This window comes from Nuphar pumila, chromosome 12, assembly GCF_984573655.1.
Source record: "Nuphar pumila chromosome 12, dmNupPumi1.hap1.1, whole genome shotgun sequence".
Classification (NCBI taxonomy): Eukaryota; Viridiplantae; Streptophyta; class Magnoliopsida; order Nymphaeales; family Nymphaeaceae; genus Nuphar; species Nuphar pumila.
The window spans coordinates 1,674,397-1,695,187 of NC_143260.1; the positions used below are offsets into that span (position 1 = coordinate 1,674,397).

General features: G+C 36.6%; 1 pseudogene across 1 annotated transcript; it reads right to left on the minus strand.

Moving 5' to 3' along the window:
* Positions 1 to 13,475: 13,475 nt before the first annotated feature.
* LOC149819603 (F-box/WD-40 repeat-containing protein At5g21040 pseudogene) lies at positions 13,476 to 16,053 on the minus strand (annotated as a pseudogene). Its single transcript, XR_016426508.1, has one exon. The product of XR_016426508.1 is annotated as an F-box/WD-40 repeat-containing protein At5g21040 pseudogene (transcript).
* Between the last annotated feature and the right edge of the window lie 4,738 nt (positions 16,054 to 20,791).

A 20,791-nucleotide genomic window follows, 5' to 3' on the forward strand; every position in this document is an offset into this window, starting at 1 on the left:
GTCTTTGCGGTTTGTTAATTGACGATCAAGTCCTTAGATGCCACACGGTCCGATATGACATTTATGGAGAGAGTATTAAGGGGTGGCCATTTAGTCGGATACGGTATCGGATTTTGGCTAACCGACCAGGATGAATGGTTTTAGTTAGGGCTGTCAACGGGTCGGATCATGGTTGACCCGGACTCACCCGCATAACCGGGTTCGGGTTTTGTCGGGTCACAAAAATAGAATTCCAAACCGAGACCTGGCTAATTTCAAAAATTTAATTTTATTGAAAATACATATAAAATACTCTAGTTGGGTCAGGTCAAGTACTCTGCAAAAAACCCAGCCCACATATTACTCGGGTCAGGTTCAGGTCAACCTAAACATTACTCAGGTGCGGGCTTTTCATGCCCATAATGGGGGATTTGGGTTCAAGTTGGGCACCCGATACAAACCCGATCCATTAACAGCCCTAGGTTTAGTGACTTCAGTCTACTTATAGAATTTGAAAGAAGAAAGCATGATACCAGAGATGAAATGTGATTGCACACTTATGGTGTGCGGATAGAGGTGGGCACTTGGCTGGGCAGCCCGCAGGCCGGCCTGGCCCAGCCCACCATGGGCCAGAAAATTTGGCCTTGGCTCGGCCCGAACCAGGCCTCTGGCTCATGGCAGCATCAGAACCCCTAGTGGTGCTGGTAAAATCACTTTGAATTGATGCAAAACTCGATCACTCCATGCTAAACCTAGAGAAGCATGGCTCAGAGCTCATCAAGCTCAAAAGTGGACTCATTAAAGGTTTGTTTAGGATGCTAATACATTAATGTATTAGAGACGCAAATGACAAAGTCCCAAATTGGAGTTGCAAGCGGCCAGAATACGTTTAGTTGGGTTATGTAAATAGATTTGGAACAGATTAATCAATGGGATTTCCATCCAACCCTGTAAGAAATCGCACACTCTACGAAACCGGATTTGCAGCGTGATGAAGACAATTCACAAATAAAAAATGTTTTTTTATTATAACCGTGAATGCCTGTATGATTGTTGTAATTTCATTACTGTTTAATCATATCATTTCACCGCATTTTATACTTTAGTTTTGAGATATAACCCCTAAGAGAAATCTCTTCATCCCTTAATATACACATCTCTTGAATTTGAATATTGTGACATATGAAAAGCCCCCAGAGTCACCTTATGGCCACATGACCTTACATCTCTCACTTGGTAATAAGAGATTTTTTAAGTTTTTATGTTTGTTATCAACTGAAACCTTGCCTACACACTTTCCGAGTAATCTTTACTCTCATTGTGTTTATATGTTTGTTCTCAACCGAAACCTTGCATGCATACTTTCAGAGTAATCTTTACTTTCATTTACTACTTGCACATATCTAAGTCTCATCTGACTTACAAGTCTAGTGAAAACATCCTCAGTGTCTGCCTTGGTTAGCGGGTCTGCTATCATGTCACTTGAAAGAATATAGTTCACTGTTATTTCATTTTTCATAAGTATATCATGAATATATTGATATTTAACTTCGTTATGCTTAGCTTTAGAGTTATCAGCTCTTATTTGTATTAGTCTTATAGCAACTTTATTGTCATAATATAGTTGAACTTGATCATTTGAAATATCCAGTTTCAACTCATTTAAGAAACGATTTATCCACACACCAAATGTAACTGCCATGTTGCAAGCAATATACTCAGCTTCTTGGGTATGTTGTGCCACACACCTTTATTTCTTGCATGGCCATGCAATTGCCCCACCTTCTAACATAAATATATAACCAGAGGTGAACTTTGTTTCATCTCTATCACCAACATAGTCAGTATCTGAGTAGCCTAGAAGCTTTAAACTATCTGACTGATAGCATAACTTAAGTTTCTTGGTTTTCTTTAGATATCGAAAAATTTTCTTCACTGTTTCTCAGTGAGAAAGTTCATAATTACTTTAATATCTACTTAATTAACTTACATCAAAACTTAAATCAGGTCTATTGCAAAGCATTGCATGCATCAGGCTTCTAATTGTCTAAGCATAAGAAACATTCAACCTTTTTTGTCTATCTTTTGGATAGTCATTTTTACTTAGATTTTGGCCTGTTACTATAAAAGTATCATTTGCCTTGGTACTTTCTATTCTAAATTTCTTTAGAATGTGGTCAAAATACTTTTCTTGACTTAGACATAGCAATCTCAATTTTCTATCTCTATGGATTTTAATTTCAAGGATATATGAAGTTTCTCTCATATCCTTCATTTCAAATCGATAATTTAACTATGATTTAGTCATATTTATCATGTCTATGTCATTTTCTGCAATTAATATATCATCAACATAAAGAGATAACATAGTAAACTCACTCTCACTATCTTTGACATATACATAGTAATCCAGACTATTTGCCTCATAACCCAATTTAATTATATCATTATTAAAAGTCAAATATTACTGTCTTGGTAATAGCTTAAGTTCATACAAGGATTTATAAAACAAGTATATTTTATCTTCTTAACCTTCAATTTTAAAACCTTCTAGTTGCTGCATGAAAATTATTTCATTTAATTCACCATTTAAGAAGGTCATTTTTACATCCATTTGATATAGGTCAAGATCAAAATAAGCTATCAATGCCAAAATGATACGAATAGATGTCAGTTTGGCTATAGGAGAGTAAGTGATGCAATGTTATGATGGACTCGGTATACACCGATCCACGATCTAGGATCCAAACGGATCCAAATGCATGCGGAAGCTTATACGATGCAGAGTCCGAACAGAACTCTGAAAAACAGATTTTCGAGACTTGTATGCTCTGTTTCGACAGAGGCGGTCCAAATGAAAGTTGTGTGTCATTCGCACAGCTTTTCAATGAATCCAGAAACAACAGATTTGAAGCAGGAATGTTCGATCCACGGACTCGACACCGAGACTGCTAAATGAGTCCAACACAGATTATCGACTTTCAGGGGCAGATTGTTTGAAGGGATTTTTTGACCCTTCAAACGCTGAAGTTTGGAAAAACTCATAACTGACAAAATGAAGGTCAGATCCATACCTTTCCATAACACTAAATATCGTAATTTTTCAATGTTTCTACAATCCTCTATGAATTTTTTAATATCCGGAATGATATAGAAATATTATTGCAAGAATAAAAATTTAAATATTAAATAACAGCAGAAATTGATATTTTTGGAGCACAACGAAAATGAGTCAACAAAATCTTTAAACATAAAAGTTGTAGGTTTCGATCTTATCTTTTCATAGAATTGAAAAATTCTAAATTTCAAGTAGGGAAACTTCAGATAATGGCAAAATACCAAACACTATTTCAAACGTTCTGTAAGAGAAATGAAATAATGGACTTCTGTCAGTCCAACACCTTGACAGACAAATTCAAAGGTCCAAACGGATGAATCCTAAAGAGGTCTCAACTACAAAGTTGTAGACAATCGTATCAACTTTCCAAGAAGCTAAAGAACATGAAAATCTATTCAGAAATGAGTCTTTCATGGATGTTTTAGCATAGACTTCTCTGTTATCATGGAACAACGATTTGGTCTTTTTGAAAGAATCTGAGATCATTCGCACACATCAATAATCTGAAATAACTTAGGATCAAATGAGACAACTTCAACATAAAACTTTTCTAAGCATGTATTCGCAATTCTCAAATGAGTTGATACAGTCTAGCAATGGTAAATCAAGAACAATCGCAACACAAATGCGAATAAGAGTAACAAAAGTAATAGAACGAAGAACCGATGGAGATATCTGGATTAAAGTTGATAATGGCCATCGTTGGGAAGCAAATGACGCCACAAGATGAACCACAAATAGTAGAGATGAATCTTTAGCCACCATGAACAAGAATGCTTACACAGCCACGTCAAGGTCGATCTTCTCAAAGATCACAAACTCGAGCTTTTCCACCAATCAAAGGGCTTGATGTCGTTAGCAGAAAACTTACTAGGTATTTTAGAGGCTTAACCAATATGATTCACTTAAAATGATAAATATCAAACTTGTAGGGAATAATCTTAGCTTTCCAACAAACTAAAGATCACGTAATTTAGACCAGTATCTAGGGAGATACGGTCAAAATACAGAGACTATCTTCACCACAATTTTCTCAAGTACCAGCCACACCAAGAAATACGATTTTTCAAAATGGAGAAGAAGCCCTTTTCCCCCTGATCGACCTCCCTAATTAAAGACTCCTTTGCTTGGGAAGAGCCACAATAAAAAGACCTTGGGCCTTCCCAAGCCTTGCACCAAAAATGAGTGTGCAAGGCCTCGTTCTTTCCAAGAGCTATTAACTCACCAACAGTCCATTTTTTACTTTGGACTGGTCAACAAAATTTGAATGAGGTCCAAAACGGACCACACTAAGGTGGCACCACCTAGGACCCCCCCTTTGAAGATGGATCACGATCCAGATCCAAATAAGTTGCGAAATGGATCCTGCACCAACACAAGAGATAAGCAAAAATGCGAAAAAAAAAAAAAAAAAACTACCCTTGGACCCCCATACACCCTCTAGTACTACAAAAAAATCTTACAGGGTACCAGAACTATTCGGATCCGTAGAATACAGCTCCTAAAAAAAATAAAAAACATGTTTAATACGATTCCTCACATGCCAAAATGGAATCAAAAAAATAAAAATACAATCTCTGAGAAAAATGCAAAATATCTCAGAAATTGAAACATGATAATCAAAATGGGTCTGCGTTGGCAGAGATCCAATTAGACCCCAACAGTCTTGCACGATTGAATCTGCCCTGGATCGCATCCTGGATTGGATCTTTGGAATTGGATTTGGATCCAATTCATCTTCAAATCTCGGATATTCAGGATGCTCTGCATCATTCCCTCCTGGGTCGAAAGGCTTCATCCTCGAAGCCTGTATCTGCTTAATTGTCACTACATAATCCTTGCACAAGTTCAAAATATAATCAGCGTAGACATTGTTCAAGGTAAATAGAAGAGAAGTAAACAGGACACGAGATTCAATATTGGAATGACAAAAATATTTGATGTAATGCAATGCAATATGCTCTATAAAATGTAATTCAGACAAATACAAAGCAGAACAATGAAATTGAATCTCAAAAGCATCTAAGACATTATATTTAATGACCTTACCTTGCATCAACGCTCTGTAGATAATACCAAATTTTGGGTCAGAAACAGATACTGATTGACTATATAACATGTGATTCAAAAATGAAAATTTTGCGCTATTAGATTGAAATTCACATGATAAATCACAAGCAACACAAAGTAACAACATACCAAATGTACTATCAGGATTTATCAAAGAGACAAAATCAACATCATCTACTAAACCCTGGTGGTCATAAACAAGATTTGGGGTTTTAAGGCCAACTAGACCTACTGTGTCATGACTAAAATAAGACTCTAAATTCAACTCCGCAGAAGGAGTTTCAACATCTAAGTGTTCATTGACACACCTGTCTTGTTGATTCTTATTAATAAAATCCACCATTTTGATGTCGACAGTCATGTCAGATGCAACTCGAGATAAAATCATAACGTCCATGGGTTCATAAAATTTTTTGACGACTGGATCGTCAAGACTGACATAGGACGGGTCTTCTAGAGGTGCTATTTCCTAAAATGATGAGATGTGAGGCATTTCTTCTTACATATTTTCAAAGACTGGTTTAGTAATGAATGCACTCATAAGAACATCCTCAAATTCAGGTGAGGGTTCCTTCTCGATTTCCTCATCGAAAATCAATCCACCAATCATTTCACGAAAAGGCTCCTGAGGAGGATCCTTTGTGAAAATAACAAGAGTGTGATTAATTTCTTCACACCGGTACTCTTATTTGCTATCCCAATCTTCATTTTTCATTATAACTTCTTTGAATTGTCAAGATCTTAAGACAGAAGAAATAGAATTTTCTTTGTCCTCGCAACTCACACATGAGATTTCCTCAAACCTAACCCTAGAATTATCAAATTTAAATGAGGTGGGGTTGGGTCGGGGACTAAAGGATGAGACGGGTGTACGAGAACTCTGCCTTGATTCTCTCTGCGAAAAAATTACATAATGAACCTTCAGATTTGGAGCACTAGACTCCTGAATGGATCCTTCTTTTTACCCGCATACGTGTACTGATATGGGTCAGACCCACAAACGGAGTCAGAACACCCATATGCCCTCAAGGATTGAAGCAGATCCGATCTGTGACAAAGCTCTTTCTCTAATTTCAGTTCACAAAGCTTCGATTATATCCCTACAATTCGCATTTGATCAGCGCAAAGTTGACTTTGCAGATTTTGAGCTTTCTTATCCCGTTCTCACTCAAATTCTTCATCAGAGTCATAATAATATGTCTTACGTATTCCTCGTGAACCGTGTTGACTTCGCTCGAATGCTCTCTCTCGCTCTTTGGTAAAATCTTTCATCCTATGACTTAGATCTTTGATTTTATACCGCAAATTTTGAGTTCCATACTTAAGGTCACATATTTAATTTTCAGGCTTATACTCACTATAACTCTTATAGCATGTTCGCCCAAACATGGCGCATGGATCCTAAAAAAAAAAAAAATTAACCTCCCACAATACTGGGAATCATGTTGGATTGAAAAATCCAACAACCCTCACTTTGATACCAAAACGATGCAATGTTACGGTGGACTCGGTATACACCGATCCACGATCCAGGATCCAAATGCATGTGGAAGCTTATACGATGCAGAGTCTGAACAGAACTCTGGAAAATAGATTTTCGGAACCTGTGTACTCTGTTTCGACAGAAGCGGTCCAAATAAAAGTTGTGTTCGATTCGCACAACTTTTCAACGAATCTAAAAACACCAGATTTAGAGTAGGAATGTTCGATTCACGGACTCGACATCGGGACTGCTAAACGATTCCAACATAAATTATCGACTTTTATGGGCAGACTGTTTGAAGGGATTTTTGACCCTTCAAACGTTAGAGTTTGGAAAAACTCACAACTGACAAAATGAAGGTCAGATCCATACCTTTACAGAACACTAAAGATCTTAATTTTTCAATGTCTCTACAATCCTCTATGAAAATTTGAATATCCAAAATGATATAGAAATATTATTGCAGGAATAAAAATTCAAATATTGGATAACAGCAGAAATTGATGTTTTTGGAGCACAACGACAATGAGTCAAAAAAGTTTTAAACATAAAAGTTGTAGGTTTCGATCTTAGCTTTTCATATAATCAAAAAATTCGAATCTTCATGCAGGGAAACTTCAGATAACGGCAAAATACCAAACATTATTTTAAACATTCTGTAACAGAAATGAAATAATGGACTTATGTCAGTCTGACGCCTTGACAGACAAATTCAGAGGTTCAAATGGACGAATCTCAAAGAGGTTTCAACTACAAAGTTGTAGACAATCGTATTAGCTTTCCAGGAAGCTAAAGAACACGAAAATTCGTTTAGAAAGAGTCCAACGTGGATATTTTAGCAGAGACTTCTCTGTTATCACAGAACAACGATTTGGTCTTTTTGAAAGAATCTGAGATCATTCACACAAATCAATAATCTGAAATAACTTATGGTCAAATGAGACAACTTCAACATAAAATTTTTCTAAGCATGTATTCGCAATTCTCAAATGAGTCAATACAGTCTAGCAATGGTAAATCAAGAACAATCGCAACACAAATGTGAATAAGAGTAACAAAAGTAATAGAACAAAGAACCGATGGAGATATCCGGATTGGAGTTGATAATGGTCGTTGTTGGGAAGCAACCGACGCCACAAGATGAACCACAAACAGTAGAGATGGAACTTCAACCACCATGAAAAAGAATGCTTACATAGCCACGTCAAGTCGATCTTCTCAAAGATCACAAACTCGAGCTTTTCCACCAACCAAAGGGCTTGATGCCGTTAGCAGAAAACTTACTAGGTATTTTAGAGACTTAACCAAACTAATTCACTCAAAATGATAAACATCAAACTTGTATGGAACAATCTTAGCTTTCCAACAAACTAAAGATCACGTAATTTAGACTAGTATCAAGGGAGATACAATCAAAATACTGAGACTATCTTCACTACAATTTTCTCAAGCACCAGCCACACCAAGAAACATGATTTTTCAAAATGGAGAAGAAGCCCCCTTCCCCCTGGTCGACCTTCTTAATTAAAGACTCTTTTGCTTGGGAAGAGCCACAATAAAGAGACCTTAGGCCTTCCCAAGCCTTGCACAAAAAATGAGTCTGCAAGGCCTCATTCTTGCCAAGAACTATTAACTCACCAACAGTCCATTTTTTACTTTGGACTGGTCAACAAAATTTGAATGAGGTCCAAGATGGACCACACCAAGGTGGCACCACCTAGAACCCCCCTTTGAAGATGGATCACGATCTAGATTCAAATAAGTTACGAAAATGCGAAAAATAAAAAAAACTACCTTAGGACCCCCATACACCCTCTAGTACAACAAAAAAATCTTATAGGGTACCAGAACTATCCAGATCCTTAGAATCCGGCTTCTAAAAAAAATAAAATTAAAATTAAAAAACTTGTTTAATATGATTCCTCACACGCCAAAATGGAATCAAAAAACTAAAAATGCAATCTCTGAGAAAGATGCAAAATATCTCAGAAATTGAAACATGATAATCAAAATAGGTCTGGGTTGGCAGAGATCCAATTGGATCATGATAGTCCTGCACGATTGAATCAGCTTTGAATCGCTTCCTGGATTGGATTTTTGGAATTGGATTTTGATCTAATTCGTCTTCAAATCTCGGATCTTCAGGATGCTCTGCATCAGTAAGTTTCTTCCTAATCAATTTTTTCTCATTGAGTATAGCCTTTTGATACTAATCTTTTCTTAAATCTATCAATAGATCCATCTAACTTGAGTTTTTTCTTGAGAACCCACTTACTACCAATTACCTTATATTCACTAGGTAAAGTGGCTAGTTCCCAAACTCTATTCTTTTCTATAAAGTCCGACTCATTTTTCATTGCTTTCTTCTAGAGTTGAGACTCATTAGAAGTAATTGCATCTTCAAAACTCAAGTTGTCAAGAATTTTATCCAAATATATGGAATAGCATAGTTCCTCACTCAAGAATGTATAATAATCATTCAAATAGGATGGAAGAGTTCTTACTATTTTCTATCCAGTTACTAGATGTGAATTTTGCTCATTATTCACAACTGGATCGTTATGCTCTAACTCTTGATTTGGTACCCCGGGATCATTTATGATATCCAGAAAGATATCATCTTAAGGATAAAAAATGCTTTCATGAGTTTTCAAGAATTCTACCTCTCTACTTTCTATAAATCCTTTTTGAGGATTATATAGTCAATATTCTTTTGATCTCTTTAGCTATCTCATGAAGATGCATTTGATAGTCTTGCTATCTACCCACTTTAGTAAATGACTAAAGTATGACTTTCTACCAGTCCATAATTCATGAAGAGTAAGTTTTACAGTCTTAGAAGGAACCTTATTCAGGATATACATGACAATGCAAATTGCTTCTCCCAGAACTTCTTGGGAAGATTTATATGTATCAACATAGATCTTGTCATATCTATTAAGGTTCTATTCATTCGTTCTGCTACGCAATTTTTTTTTGGTGTATAAGGCATAGTTGTATGAGAAGTTATATTATTATCAATACAGAAGGTCTTAAACTCATCAGAGTTATATTTACCTCCTCTATCAGATCTGATAACCTGGATTTTTTTTCTTAGTAATCCTTCAACTTCATGTTTGTATGCCTTAAACTTTTCTAGAGCTTCAGTTTTCTTAGAAATTAGGTATATGTATCTATACTTAGAGTAATCATCTATAAATATGATAAAATATAATTTTCTTTCATGTGTTTTTACGGTTAAAGGTCCACAAATATCTCTATGTACCAGAACTAATAAGTCACATGACCCACTTTTCTTAAGAAAAGGTTTTCTTGTCATTTTTTCTGATATGCATGGTTCACATTTTTAAACTCTATATTTTTAATAGAGGGTAATAATCTCATGCGAATTATTTCTTTCATTTTGTTGACATTTACATACCCTAACCTTAAATGACTTAAATATGCATCAACATTAAATGCACAATCACTATAATAAGAAATATTCATTGTATTACTTGTAAAAATAGTTACATTAAGACAACAAAGATTATGGTCAACATCATTGCGACCTCTGAGCTTTACTTTTTCATCTTTTTCAATAGTAACCTTGTTACTCCAAAAGCGAATTTCGAAGCTCTTTTTAATAAAATCTCTCACTGCCAAAAGATTTCTTCTCATGGAAGGTACATAAAATATATTTATTAGTAGGAGATTGGTCACTTCTACCTGAAACTCATAGGTCTCTATCTCAACCACATCACTATAACTGCTATTTTCCATATACACCTTATGCAAGCTTCAACTCCTTCATCTCCACAAGTTCTTTCTTTGTTTTAGACACATGTCACATCACCCCTGAATCAATCCACTACCCTGAGAGATCACTATATGCGATCAATAATTCAGACACAGTGCATACTAATTCTCGTTTTTCATTTACTTGCTTTCCTGGATTCTCTTTCTTGTTTCTATTTGAATAATTATTCTTGAAATGCTCAACTTTTCCACAAGAAAAGTATGCTTCCCTGATTGCAGCATTTGAGTACTTGTTTTGTACTGGATGTTTCTTATTGAATTTATTCTTCTTAAATTTCTTGAAGAATGTGTCTTTAGGCTTAAACTTGTGAGAGGTCGCCGGAAAAGACTCTTGAGTATTCATAATTTCTCCTTTTTTGTCTTTTGACATGTGCTCTTACTCAAGAGCTAATTACAGAGAGAGCTCTATTAGAGTAAGGCTTTTTTTGTTCAATCCCATGACAATCAACACTATTTTTCATGATGAAAGAACGCTATTTAATATGGTAGAGATTTGCATGCGCTCGAGAATATCATTTTCTACTATGACTAAGTCTTTATTCATTACCAACATTCGATTCACATAATCGACCACGTTATCTGACTCTTTCATCCTACAAGAATTGTACTGTTTCAGAAGAAGTTGAATATGGGTCTCTGAAGTCATATCATACTTCTTCTTGACTTCATCCATCATTCTCTTCGCAGTATCAAAGTCCTCAAACACTCGAATGAGATCATCTTGCATAAATGTTAGAAGAGTTGCTCGAGCAAGTTAATCATCTTCAATAAACTTGTTATAAGCTTTCTTCAGTTCTTCAGTCGATTTATCAGTTGGTGAAGATTCTACTTTTTTAATATGTATAGGGTTTTGTCATGTGTCAATAGATACTCTATTTTTCTTCTTCACATCCTAAAATTCGTTCCATTTAATTTTTCGATTTTGGATAACTCAACCATAACAATTTGATTTGTTATATTCTAAATTTTAAACAAATATTAGAATTAATAAAGGTTTTTCAAGTAATATTTGTAAATGTAACTAGTTTTGATCTTTTTAAACTAGTTTAGCATGCAATATGATTTTTATGTATACAAAAATCTCACAAAAATTAATAAATTTAAGCATTTTTTGACAAAGATAAGTAGCAAGCAGTTTTTTAAAACTTAGAACCACTTTTTTGCAATTTCAAAAAGTAATTTAAGAGGTTTTGTGTAAACAAAAATCATAGAAACATATTTATGCAACTTTCTGAGTTAATCATAAGTTCAGGCACTTTTTTGTAATATCAGAAAAGTTTAAAGGCCCTATTCTACAAAAATTCAATAAAACAAAAAACTTTCTAAAATTTTTGTGTTAATCAGAAAAGATAAACAAATTTTATGTAATTTTCAGAAAGTCGGGACCCTCTTTAAGTAAAAACGGAAAAACAGAAAGACTTCAAAACAAATTGAGTTAAACAGAAAAGAGAAAACTCTTTTCTCCAATTTTAGAAAAGTCGTTATACCTCCAATCCCTTTTATCAGAATTTTCGTAAAATTTCGAGTCTAAATTGATTTTTTTTAAGTAAAAGAGGTATACGATAAAAATGAAAGGGGAAAACCCAATTTAGGGTTCCCTGTTTAGTTTTGTTCTGAAGGAGAGGAAAAACCTGTCGTCGGAGCAGCGTCGGTTTATCCAGCAAGAGACCTTCTGGCGACCTCCTCCGGTTTGTTCGGGGATACCCACACCTTCTTCTCCCTTCTTTTTTGTTTTTTTATGTCTTTGCATATGAAAAAAGGGGGTGGATATCGGTCGACGTTTCAGCGAGTGCATACGGCACCCAGCTATCATCCGACGTCAGGATGCCGCATGAGACCGAGTGATCGGCGATCGTCGCACGCCGCTGCAGGCGGCCTGTCCGGCGACACCTCTTATCAGCGGCGACCCAAAAAAATACTGGCAACCAATCCAGCCTCTGATCAAAAGGTGAGCAATAAAATTTTTTTCTTTCGTATTCAGTCGATGCCCCTTTGGCTGTCTTGCGTCTGATTTGAGCCCCTTAGAAAAGAGAGAAAGGAAAGGAGCCAAACCCTCTTTCTCTCAAAAATTTTTCTTTTTTTTTCTTTTTTGACACTGTGACCACCGAAAATCGAATGGTCTGGCGCATAGAGGGAGAGGGTCAAAAAAGACCTGGTCACCACCGGTGTCCGATTACCACCGGTGGTGGTTTTCCTTTCCTCTTTCTGAAAAAAAAAACAAAAATCCCGAAAAGGACCAAACCCTATTTTTTTATGATTTTTACGCAAATCGGGAACACGTTGGGTTTTTCGATTTGACTAAATAAAAGAAGAGTGACCTCTCATTTTATTTTTTATTTTTCTCTATTTGTGCTCTTTTTCTGGTGATGAGTCACTATCGTTTACCAGCGTTCAATTTCCTACATCAACGCGCCTGCATGCACAGGAGACTTCTAACGATATCGTTAGAGATTTATCGAACCTGTTTTGATACCACTATAAGAAACCGCACACTGTACCGGACTGAATTTGCAACGGAACGAAGACTCCACAGTTACGCTTAAAATCACCATGAAGTCCAAACTCTCTTTCTCTCTTTCACAAATCAAAAATGTTGTTTCACTGTAACCGTGAATGCCTTTATGATTTTTGTAATTTCATTATTGTTTAATCATATCTTTTCACTACATTTTATACTTAGTGAAGAGTTCTAGTTTTGGGACACAAGCCCCGAAAAAAAATCCCTTCATCCCTCAAAAGAGACACCACTCTTGAATTATATATAACCCTACTCGGACCCGTTCCCTTTGCCACAAGTGTGCAGGTGCCTTTCTCGCTAAGTGACCCGGTTCTCAACAAGGGTTTATCGTCATATAAAAAAAATCAACTTTCAACATCTGCAGCTTTGCAGATCTTGGCCTCTTTTGCAAATGGTGAATTACATATCTCAACATAATCAGAGACCAATAACCAACAATAATCGTCACAATTATGTAGCGGAAGCACCAATAGCATCAACAGAAATGAGAATCCAGACCACTCCAACAATCAACCAGTTTAAGAAGTCGTCTTCGAATTGATTAAACTAAAAAAGCACATCTTTTTCAACTTGTCAAACTTGCATGTCAAGTACAATTCTTCAAGTAAACTTAACCACGAAACTATCAACGCCAAATACAAAGCCTAACTACCAAATAAAAGGTCAGTGTTCCAAGCACTAAGCCTTTAGCTTGCGGCTAACCCCACGCCTAGACCAGGCATTGCTTCGATCACCATTCATCTGATTCCTTTTGGCCACAACAGAGCACTGGTCCCCTCGATTCCCCTTACCACTACCCAGCGCAAGCTGGGCTCTGCGCCGCCTAGCCCGATTCTCCAACCGCATGCCTCTCAAAGCCTGAACCCTCCCTTCGATCTCGAGAGACTGGGAGAAGTCCCAAATCCTGACAACTCCTTCCTCGCCCGCGGACACGATTCTATCAGTGCCAATCGCCACAGAGAACAAATTGCACCCAAAACCATGTAACATTCTTTGGGGAGCCTCAAATGTACCAGGAGCAGTAGAGTAGCACCTTCGAGCCGAACCCCATCTCGACCTGAGCAGCTTTCTCACATCAATCAGTGCCATTTTTCCATCACTGGAGCACGAAACAAGCCAAGGAAACTCGAAAGCAAGAGCATACACAGGACCAGTATGAGGAATCCAAGATGTGACAGGCTTAACGCAATCAACAACAGAATCGGAGTAATTGCATCCACCACTGGGAGAGATAATTTCAAACATACGAATAGCACCATCTTCTCCACCAGTGAACAGAAGATCACCAGTATGGTTTCGAGCCAAAGCATGTATATTGCCCACATGAGCATTGCCAATAGCTCCTACCATATCCCCACTTTCAATGTCCCAAATATAGGCATCCCTACCAGCAGCACTCACGATCGTTGAGCCTCGAGGGCTTAGATCCCATACCCAGTCTCTCTGTCTTAATACCTTAGTGCACTTCAGCCTAGCCCTATCCCAGATTCTGATGCTCATATCCCATGAACCACTGTAAATTCTGGAAGAATCTAGTGCAAGACAAGACACTGGTCCTCCGTGCCCCCGGAGGCGGAACTCAGAATTCTTGTTTGCAGTCCCGGAGATGTCAAACAAATGTGGCACTCCTTCAACAGCTCTCCAACACTGGAGGAATGCATCGGTACCGGCTGCCACCAAAAGCTCAGTATCTGCTACCACAGCTCGGACGGTGCAACCTAATGGCTGAGAGGAAGCAATCAACAAACCCTCTTCCATGTTCCACATGCGAATCACAGAATCATATCCACCACTGAAAACAAGCTTTGCCGATGTCAAAACAAATACGGAACGAACCGCTTCTGTGTGACCGTATAGCACATCCACACTGTATCGACCGAGGAGCGCCTTGCACCTACCTTCGCGCTCGATATAAAGGTCTTTCCACGAGTTGTCCGGCTCCGGCATCCCAGGGCCCAAAATTCTTGCACCAGCAGGGGGTAAGCCCCATCTCTCACAGTAGAACTCCTTCCAGTTATGATGTTCAGAGACGAGCCTACAGAAAAGCTTGCACACACAGGTGATGGCGCCGAGCTCTTTCGCATCCAAGTGACGTAGGATCTCTGAAACTAATGCCGGGGGGAGGTCGGTAATATAACGCCGACCCTTAGCTGAAACATCATCAGCTAAAGAAACAATGGGATGATCAACCCCCACAGACGATTTCCATATGTCTTTCTCTAGCTTTATCCTAGATGCTGCACAAGGAATGTACGACCCAAAATTGGTAGAAGGAACTTCCTCATCCCAAGGGTTACTTTCAGATACTTGTAATGAATCCTGTATTTCCTCGGATTCAATTGCCATAAAAGAAGGTTTCTGTCTCAGCAACACCACCGTCAGAAGTCCTAAAGAAACCTAAATCTTAGAGGGGAAATCCACCACCACCACCAAACGAGATCTTCAAAGATACCGGATGGAAATTCGATTCAGCTGCTGATAAAGAATTCTTACCCTCCCTCTCTGCCCCTAAAAAATCAAAAAAAAGGAAGGAAATAGAAAAAGGGGAGGAGAAGGAACCCTAACTATTGCTCGATTCGCATAGAACTTTTGTTTAACCACACGAATTTCCAATTATCCTAAAAAGAATGCCCAAACCAAAAATTCGAAAAAACAAACTGATCTCCTAAAGAAACCCTAAAAAGACCCAACAAATTGGAGAAATCAAATTTCTCTAACCCTAGAAACTTTACCCAAAGAAGAAAGAAGATGAAATCTGCTACCCTATAGAAGCAAGAAAAAGGTATCCAAACAATAAACCAAAAACGCAAAACAGCTAAGAAAAATGAAACATTAGGAAATTCTGCTCCAAACCCTACAAATTACAGGAATATACACTAACCCTAACCCTAGAAATCCAGATAGAATTATATGAACACATCAATGTAAAGATCCAGAAAAACAAGAAATTACAGGAAAACTCTAAAGATTTCACTCGCGTACCTCAGATTATAGCGAAAATGGAGCAGAATTCCCCTACTTTTAATATTACGAAAAAAAGGAGAAATTAAAAACGAAAAAAGCGAAGGAAGAACGCGTCGACTTTGACAATCAAACACGACAAAGCGAAGGGATACCTTTTATATGTGGCCCACCGTCATCCTGACCGTCGGTTAAAGGTGCTCCCTGATTAATGATCTGATCGGAACCGTCAGATACGTAAATATCGACGGTAAAGATGAAATAAATTGGTCGTACGATTCACTTAATCATGTTCCGACTTAGCAGACGCAGCTAACCAATTTAACGTTAGAAACAGGACGTGCAAGCCATGGTAATGCTTTGAGAATTTTTTTTCTCCTCCTCTTCTCTTTAGGTTTAAGAAAAGACTAGCGGTGCAAACGGATCGGATATTGTAAGTATTTAATCTGAACATGTCATGTTATTTCCGGATTTAGATTCTTAAATTAAGGACTGAATGTGAATTCAGTTCTGATTGATATGTGTATAATCCGGTTATTATCAGATCATGATAAGATTTAGACCAGTATTTTAGGTTGGACCTCATTTATATTTGGTTCAAAATCCAATCTGAGTTTTTCTTTTTACATGTAAAGAGATTATTTTAATCCTTTTTATTGACTCCAGTATTATCACGTACGTATAGTTCTGATCCAACTTCAACCCTACCTCATTAAATCCAATTCAATCCAAAACTCGGATTCAAATCTATTATCCCTGCTTTGGATTTGGATCCAAATGTAACATGATCTAACCCGTGTCTTATCCCTTTGGTCCTTGAAGGATGACCTTTGGATGTTAGTATGACTACCAATTCAACTAGGGATGGGGCTGGCCCAGCCAGCCCATTGTCCAGCCCTATATATGTTTATACGTTACGTTTAAATATGTATTTTTTATATATTATACTTAATATATTTTTCATTCATCATTCTTTATATATATATATATATATATATATATTTTATGCATTATTCTTTTTATATATTGCACTTAAAATATATATAAACATAAAAATTATATATATTACCTATACGAGCTCCCGCTCAGCTCGCCAACTACGTGAACTGGTCATGAACGAGTTTGTGACTAGATGACTTTTTAAAAATCGGTGACTTTTTAAAAATCGGCGCTATCAAAACGAGTTATTCATTATAAATAAAAGCACAGTATTTTCTCAGTTTTTAAAAAAAAAATCCTCGTAGTGCTTTATTAATTACCATTAGTAGCAACCACGGATACCAGTGTTAAATACCACATATTTTTCAAACGAAATGCAATTAAACCAGGTCATTTTAAAAATGTAGATAGTTTTTCTGATTTTTCTTTTGTATTTATTATTTAAATTCTTAATCAAGGTCCTCTCATAAAACAATTATTGTTATTATGTCTTTATTTTGTTAACATTTTCGCAATAAAAGATAGAGAAAAAAAGAAATATTGTAAATATCACAAGAAATTCATGATATAAATAAAAACTAAGGCCCAGTCAGTCTCCAACTGATTAAGAAGAAACACAAAACATAACAAAAAAATAAAATATAAAAACTAAAAATGCATTCATATGTTCGACATGTCATTGTAAGTTTGTGACCGTTTTGGAGTAACTAAAATCTGACCAGGTAACATGCAGTCAGGTTCAGGTTCAGGTTCAGGTTCAGGTTCAGGTTCAGGTTCTGGTTCCAGTTCCTGTTTGGGACATGCCCAGTCGAGAAAATGAGATCCTGAACCCAACCAATATATTAAAAAAAAATCAAAATATGAAAATTACTCCAAAATGCACATAAAAAATACCTAGGTACCGTTGTGCCGTTGGGTTGTGTCAGATATCTGATAAAACTTCCACCCTCAAACCTAACCTGATTAATATTTGGGTCAACCCAAATATTGGATTCTAACACCAGTCCAAATACACCTAGCTTAGCAAAATCAGATCAAGGTGGTTAAAACAGACTTGGATTAATCAGGTAAACTAACTCTACTATGAACAAATTACATGTAATTTGATAAGATTATGGCTAGGGCTGGGAAACAAGACGGATCGCTCGTACTTCAGCTCATGCTCAGGCTTATAAAGAGCTTGTCCAAAGCCATCAAACAGGCTCAGCAAGTCGAACATGAACAACAGATGTTCAATTCGGTTAGGCTAGTTGAGTAGTAGTAAATATATTGGAGTATATAATTTATATCACAGATGGTAGTATAAAATAAATAGTCAAGTGTTTGGCTTGCAAGTAATAGGTTTAGAGTTCACACTCTAATTACTTTCAGCTTTGAAACGATGCATTTTTTTCTGTAAACAGGCCAATTCAAGGTTGCCAGACTAGGAAGCGAAAGCAGGAAACAATATGGGAAGCAGAAGCGAGAAGTGATGTATTTAAAAATGTATAGGAAGCGGGAAGCGAGGAATATAAAAAAAGAAATGTAAGAATTGAATGAGAATCAAAATGAAACACAAATAAAAACTAAAATAAAAGTGACTAATATTAAATTTCATGATTTTTTTTAGTGTAAGAATTAAAATTTTAACAAAATCTAAAAACGATGACTACCAATTTAGAGAAAACACATGACAGTGAGTGAGAAGAGTGAGAGAAAACACATAAAAATTATGAAAAGTTGAGTAAAAGAACATATATAAGAAGAAAAAATGAAGCATGTGGAAAGCATAGGAGAAGCCTGGGGAATCGAGGTTCTCATCAAGTTTCGGAAGCATGGAGTATTGTGCTTTCAAAACAAGTTTCCGGGAAGCGAGCTTCCCATCTATCTAAGAAGCTTCCGGTAACTCTGGGCCAACTTGAGTTTGGCTAAATAGGTTTAGAGTTAACAGTCTATACTTTCAACTTTCAAACAATGTATTTTTGTGTAAATAAAGCAAAGCTCAAGCTCAGCTCGACTCACCACAAAAATGAACCAGACTTGAACACCTCATGTTAGGTTCTTTCGGCTCTTTTACCAGTCCTTATTATGCCTCTTTTCAATTTGTAGCTTTAAAGACCTTAGCATGAACTTCGTACTCTTCAATTTCTTGGTGGCATATCTGACCATAGTTACCTGTGTAGGAAGTTGAGGCTGAGAAGCGAGTGATTAGAAAAAAGAGTAATTTGCACAATCAACCGCCTGCTTTATCTGAATGCATGACATTTTTTTCCTTTCTCATAGAACAACTCTTCATGTGCCATCTTATAGTGATTTTTTAAACAAATCAATAATGAGGTTATTCTCATCACTTTATATAACTAAACAAAGGTCAATTGAATGGTTTTAGGAGCAAACATGTCTTTGAAACATAAATTATAAAAGCAGGCGAGTAAATGCAATAATCAAAATGTTGAAAATGTCTATGGGATTTTACATCCTAGCAGCCACCAAAGAAATGCCTCATCCCACCATTCAAAAATTGTGAGAGCTAATAGCTTGGTATCTTCTCTCCACAATATGGAGAATATACTCATCCAATTCTTGTGCTTTCTGACCACCTAAAAAAGAAGAGAAAGAAAAAGTTGCCAACAGAAGAAGACACTATTTTATTAATGAAGATAGGTTTTCACCTTCAATCAAATATAACATAAAAACTAAACTTTTTTCTTCCAGCTGGCTTATCAACAAAAAAAAAACATGGATTACACCCTTAAGAAATATAGGATTAGAATACCAAAACTCACAAAGTGCAGACCCACCAATCATTTCTCTCTTTTGGGAACATGAACTCAGAAAATTTGAAACGAAAAGGGCATAAAAACCATTAAAAGAGACTGAATATAAAAAGCATAAAACTTCAATAATATCGAAAAAACTATTAGGCATTAATCTACAGGCAGAAATAAGCACCCAATTGCAAGCATCAAATATAGAGTGAATAGACATGCATCTGCAGCAGTGTCATTGATCTTGAATCATGCACAACAAACCAGAGGTAGATATTTCCAACCAATTGCACTAATCTTAAAGCCATCGACCTGCTACATTGCTACATCATACAACAGCTTTTTGTTGTGTTTTTGGTTGTGTTTTTTCTAAAAAAATGATTAGGCGGCCATACCTGATGGGATCATCATCTAACACTTGTCAAGAGATTGCTCACCATAAATCTGATCTGGACACTTTTCAAGGGACTGTCCGCTGTAATGTTTGATCTGCTAACTTTGTCTTTCTCGCAGAATCGAGTATGTTTGGTTAATTAAACAGCACTTGTCAAGAGATTGTCCACCATAATGTTTGATCTGCTAACTTTGTCTTTCTCGCAGAATCGAGTACATTTGGTTAATTAAGGAGTTTCATTCTTGCTCTTGAATCCCATTTTCGAGTTTCAAATCACCAATCCGTGTCCACTCTAAGACTTTCCAAATGTTTTCGGACCTTAGCACTTTATTTCCATTCTTGCACTTGATTCTTAACATTTAATCCCAAATCACCCATCAAATTCTCCATAACGAGTGGAAATACTTGTTTTGATATCAACATAAGCGGCAAATTCAACACCATGTCAAGCAGTTCTTCCACTGATACCATTCTCACATTTGTTTTTTCACATAAACAAGCCTTACATGGTATGAGTATTACCTTAACAAGCATTCACGTTAACATCTTGCAACAACTCTCTGTTATGGTGATCAGTGTCACTGTAGACAACCAACTATTTCAAGTTTTCTTCAAGACTAGTTCTACAAAACACGGGACAAAATTTCCATTCACTATCATCGACTAATGCTATCAGCTTCATCTGCAATATAATGTTTTAGCATCATGTTCTCATCAATAGTCTGCACCAGATCAACCAAGTGTTTCAGCAAAATATCAACAATTTTTCATCACCGAAGACTCA